Raw genomic sequence first — 5,933 nt, forward strand, 5'->3', positions numbered from 1 at the left:
GAGGACTCAGCGAAAGACTGTGGGACACACCGCAACATTGTCTTGTTGGGGGTGAGGTGAAGAAGTTGGATTTACCCACTAATTTTGATTCCTCATTGGGTTAGGGTTGCTCCTGGGGGTATGACCTTCCAGGCACTTTCAACCCTCCACACAGGATGAGCAGGCAGGCACCTGTAGCCAAAGGAAGCCCGCAGGCAGAAAGATGAGGTGTTAGGAGTTTAGGGAGCTGCAAGGATGCTTGTGGGCTGAGGCGATGTGGGTGAGGCAGGAATAGTGTCAGCTTCAGGTCATGTTAGTGGTGCCACTTCTCCCAAATCCAGTAGATCGGTTGTGTTAATTCCATCCAGGGTCCACTGGGCCCAATTTTAGTTGATTTTTTTAAAGCACTTGAAACGTGTCAGGATGACCAAGTGGTCTAAGGGGCTAGACTAAGCACTTGGCATTTTTGTAAAGCGTTACTACTTCTTGGCTTTTAAGATACTTTCCAAAGCACAAAAACAGTATTTACTTATTTTTTAAAGATAGAATAAAACTCATTCTATCTTGCAGTTATGATATGAGGGCATTGGAACTCTCTTATAAATGTAAGGTATGAGATCTTAGTGATCTTATTTTTTCTTGTGTCGTGAAATGGTTATTTTTGTCTACCTAGGAATGATTTTATCATTATTCATCAATTATTCCCAACTATGGTGAAAAAGACTGAAGTAGTAAGGAAACTGAAGAACGATGGAATTACCAAGAAGGATGAGGCAATCGTATAGTAAACCATCAGTATTTTATCATCCTCCAGTTTTCTTAATTCACTGCCTAAAGTATTATATAATTTTTCAAGAAGATATAAAAGAAAACTGGAGACATCATCTTTGTGGTCTGCTTTTAGTTTCATTTGATATAACTGAAAAGGCCGAATTTTTCCTTTTCTCCCTATAATGGCAAAGAGAGGTAGAGGATGAGTTTTCATAATTACAGTATTACATAAACCAGAAGATTAATGTAGCACTCTAGAATATAAGCAAATGATTGTGGTGAAATTGATTGTGTAAAAGAAATCTTAGCTTATGAATCTTTAGACAATGATATCCTAGATGATTTTCAATGAATTAAGAATATGTTTTTAAGGAAAAAGAGGAATTATGGTATTTTCATGCAGTTACTCAACCAGATGAACTTAATTATACAACGTTTTATGACTAGAATCTAAGGCTTTCTGTTTTCCTAAGAAGACATATGACAATATTCTTTAATATTTTAGATCTTTAAAATGTAATGATGTTTTATTTCTCAAAATGTATAGCTGATGGGACTTGTTGTTCCTGCACCTTCACCAGCAGCTGGGGCATCCCCACCTTTGGTGTTTCTGGTGTAAATTATTTGAGCTCTGTGCTTTGAAACTAGTTTAATAAGTCCTTACCCAAGGAGCTCCTGAAGGGGCTGCCCTGGCCAAGGAACTGGGGTCTTCAGTCTCTCAGAGACAATAGCTGGCATTATAATAAGCGGATAGTGGGAGCTTCCTTACAGAGTTTGTCCTATGTGGCTTTGTCAAACAAAACCAGATTATGGAGCTTGTCCGAACTTTGTCTTTGGACCATGTCTCTTTTTTTGGCCTTGCCCCCAGATTTGTTCACTGGGTCTTTGTCTTTCTTGGCCAACTTTCCAGTATCTTTCTCCTCCTCCTCCTCCTCTTCCTCCTCCTCCTCCTCCTCCTCCTCCTCCTCCTCCTCCTCCTTCTTTTTATTTTTAATATTCAGAATGTAACCTTTATGGATTTGAAAATAAGGCTTTGGTGATGCTATTTCATACAGATAATGCAGTTGAGACTATCCAAATAAGTCCAAGGTTGAAGTCTCAAGTTATCAGTGCTCACTCAGCAAAAAGAATTCACATGAAAGAATGAAATAAACAGGGTGGAGAGAAGTCTGTTTCATGAGACAGTCCATGTTACTCTGAAGGCAGGGGGAACTGGTAGAGAAGAGGTCAGTATTTTCAAAACTTTATTCAGATGCTTTTCCAATCAAGTGTCCCAAATGGCTAGCAGAGAAAATTGGGAAGATCTACCCCAGTCTCATGAATATATAGACACCTGGATGCCATCTTTCCGGAAGAGAACATCAGCTCAGCCAATTGTAAACTTAGAACTAAACACGCCGCTACATTTCCACACTAAACTCATGTTTCTCTAGTTTGTCCTCGGTTGTTCTGCTTCAAAGTCTGTATTCAGGTTTGGATGGTGGATTTCAATGAAAAGAACGTAGATGAGGCCTCCCATGGCAGCACCAACCATAGGGCCCACGATAGGAATCCACCAGAAGTTATTTCCAGCTTTGAAGACATCAAAACCCCATCCCGCCAAAGCAGTGAAAAGCCTGGGACCTAGGTCTCGAGCTGGATTCATGGCACAGCCACAGTTCAGTTCCATGGAGGTAGTAAGGACCAGAATCAAGAGGGCGATGACAACGGGCTCCAGGCCTTTGGGGACGCTCCAGTTTCTGGAGTCAAAGATGGCAAAGACAACCATGAGGAGGAACATGGTGGACACTACTTGGTCTGCAAACCCATTTGCCAGAGACAGATATGGAGCTGGGTATGTTGCAAAAATCTGTGCTGTTGCATTTTCTCCCGCGATGTACAGTTCTCCACCAGCAAAGGACATAAATGCATCATAGTAAACACCAAAGAGGATTGCGGACCCTGTGAAGGCTCCCAAGAGCTGGGCTCCCACATAAAAAGGAAATTTGAACCATTTCATCCGCCCAAAGAGGCACATTGCAAAAGACACAGCAGGGTTGATGTGGCCACCAGAGACACCCCCAGCCACATAAACGGCCATTCCGACTGCTACTGAAAAGCCAACATTCACAGCGAGGGCTCCTCCAGAAGTTCCGCGACTGAGGACGGATTGGGCAACAGAGCCACATCCGAGAACGATCATTATACATGTGCCCAAGAACTCGGAGAGCATTTCTTTAGCCAAAGTGTTCTTCAACATCAGTCTCTGCCTGAAGCGTCTCCTCTGTACCTCCTCAGATTGCATGGTGGCTTCTCCAAGGACCACTCTTTCCACTAGTACCTGCTTTGTCTGCTCCCTACTTCACTCACACATGTCAGCATCTTTCTTCTTCTTGTCCTTGGACTGCAGGGTGAAACTTGAACAGCTGCTACCACTGCTGCCTCGATAAAATGTCGGACAAAAACAAAAGTGATCGTTTAGATTTTTGTGCACCAACATTTACTTGAAGTGGTTTGTGATAGTCGAATGCCGAAGGCAGGTGTGTATAAAAAGAGGAAATATATAATGTAGAAATAAAAACATGAAATGGATTGAAGATATTATGTTTATCAATCTGAAAATGAAAATGTTTTATAATTATGGAGCAAAGATGATGGCCATCAAAACTAGGAAAATATAAAATTTTGGGTTTATTATATTTAAATTCTTTTAAAAAATATTTTTATTGATTCTTAGAGAGAGAGGAAGGGAGACGGATAGAGAGATAGAAACATCGATGAGAGAGAAACATCATTGATCGACTGCCTCCTGCACACCTTGTACTGGAGATCCAGCCTGCAACCTGGCCACGTGCCCTGACTGGGAATTGAACTGGTGACCTCTTGGTTCATGGGTTGATGCTCAACCACTGAGCCACACTGGCCAGGCTATATTTAAATTCTTATTAACATTTCTAACAAAGTTGATTTTTCAGCCTCCAACATGGCTCCCACTGATCCCTGCCTTCTGGTATTCACACCCATATATATTCCCCAACATTGTTCCAGGGTTGGTCTATGTGATAAATAGAATATGGCAGAAGTGATGGTATGTCACTCTTGAGATTAAGTTATAAAAGACTGGCTTCCATCTTGGCCTCTCTCATTGATCACTTGCTCTGGGCAGAAGCCAGCTATCCTATTGCGAGGATCTGCGTGGAGAAGAATGAAAGTATCCAGCCAATAGCCAGTGAGGAATAGAGGCCTGCTAACAACCACTTGGCTGAGATTGGAAGTGGGTCTTCTAGCCATAGATGATGGTAATCCTTTGCTGATAGGTTGGCAGCAACTAGAACTGGGTACATAAATTATGGGGTCACCCTAGCTGGTTTGGCTCAGTGGATAGTGTGTTGGCCTGCAGACTGAAGGGTTCTGGGTTTGATTCCAGTCAAGGGCACCTGCCTGGGTTGAGGGCTCAATCCCCAGTTTGGGGGCATGCAGGAGGCAGCCGATCAATGATTCTCTCTCATCATTGATGTTTCTATCTCTCTCTCTGCCTTTCCATTCCTCTTTGAAATCAATAAAAATATATTTAAAAATTATGGGGTCCAGAGGAAAACAAAAATGGGGGGGTCCTTGTTAAAAAATTATTAAAAATTTCAAGACATCAACAGCAGAGGATTAAGCCAAATGTGAGACTTTTTGTGGCTACATAGGTTGCACGCCTATGAAGCTGGCCCCGATTGCAGCCTCATGAGAGACCCTGAGCCAGAACCACCCAGCTAAGCCATTCCTAGATTCCTGAACCATAGAAATGGTGATATAATGTTTGTTGTTTTAAGTTTTTGGACTAATGATATGTAGCAATAGATAATGAATATAGTATCCCTTTATTCCTACTTCTGTAAATTATTTGTAAAATGACTTAAAGCTATAAAAACATAGCCCTGGGTGGTATGGCTCAGTTGGTTGGGCATCATCCTGTGCATTGGGAAGTTGCAGGCTTGATTCTTGGTCAAGGGCATATGCCAGGGTTGCAGGCTCAAGCCCCTATCCATGTTGCACTCTCACATTGATGTTTCTCTCTTCCTCTTTCTTCCTCTCTTGAAAAATCAATAAACTATTAAAAAAACATAAAATTTGTTTGACTGGTTTGTCTCTGTGCTAGTATATTAAAACATGAAATGAGTCCATCAGACCCAGATAGTAAATAGTGTAACTCTTTTTTTCTGAATTACTGAGAATTAAAGGGATAAGAGTGATCTTGTTAGTCGAAAATTTACTTCCATGTTCTCTCCAGCTCTTGCACATGCTGTTTGCTGTGCCCAGAACGCTTTCCCCCTTCTCTTTGTTCAGCTTAAACATCATATTCTCAGGAAAGTTAACCCTCCAGACCGAGTTAGGCATCTTTTTAATAACTCCCAAAATACCCTGTACATCTTTGCAGTTCTGTGGACACTTGTAATTAGTGAATTATTAATAACTAGAGACCCAGTGCACAAATTCATGCACCAGTGGGGTCCCTTGGCCTGGCCTGTGGGATCGGGCCAAAACAGGCTCTCCAAAATCTTCTGAGGGGTCCTGGATTGCGAGAGGGTGCAGGCCAGGCCAAGGGACCCCACCAGTGCATGACTGGGCCCAGGGAGGGACATGGGAGTTTGGCCAGCCGGGGAGGGACCACAGGAGGGCTCCAGGCCGTCTTGCTCAGTCCTGATTGGCCGGACCCCAGCAGCAAGCTAATCTACCAGTCAGAGCATCTGCCCCCTGGTGGTCAGTGCACGTCATAGCGAGTGGTTGATCGGCCTTAGCATATCATTAGCAAATTACGCTCTGATTGGTTGAATGGCTGACTGGACGACTGGATACTTAGCATATTAGGCTTTTATATAGGATTAGTTGCATAATGTCTGTCTTCCCAATAAACTGTAAGCTCTTTGAGGTTAATCACCTTCTCCCTTTGTCCTTATTGTGTACCCAGTGGCTAGTGCAATACTAGGTACACTGTTGGAATGCAATGACATTTGTTTGATTGACTAGTTTGTCTCAGTGTCAATGGATTTGGATGATTTACAGGAAAGAGGACCTTTTGGCAATGCTTTCTGTGGAGTACCCAACTGTGGTGATTACACGGTTGGGCCTTCACAGGACCCAACTGTGAAGACATGGAAAAGGCTCCTTGCCTCCTGGGCTTCAGTGTAAACAATACAAACCAATGACGCCCACAA

General features: G+C 42.7%; 2 pseudogenes; both read right to left on the reverse strand.

Annotated features, from left to right (window-relative positions):
• Nucleotides 1-1,103: 1,103 nt before the first annotated feature.
• LOC118679327 lies at nt 1,104-2,094 on the reverse strand (annotated as a pseudogene).
• A 56-nt stretch (nt 2,095-2,150) lies between these two features.
• Nucleotides 2,151-3,094, reverse strand: LOC118664801 (annotated as a pseudogene).
• Between the last annotated feature and the right edge of the window lie 2,839 nt (nt 3,095-5,933).

Source organism: Myotis myotis, unplaced genomic scaffold, assembly GCF_014108235.1.
Source record: "Myotis myotis isolate mMyoMyo1 unplaced genomic scaffold, mMyoMyo1.p scaffold_m19_p_1, whole genome shotgun sequence".
Classification (NCBI taxonomy): domain Eukaryota; kingdom Metazoa; phylum Chordata; class Mammalia; order Chiroptera; family Vespertilionidae; genus Myotis; species Myotis myotis.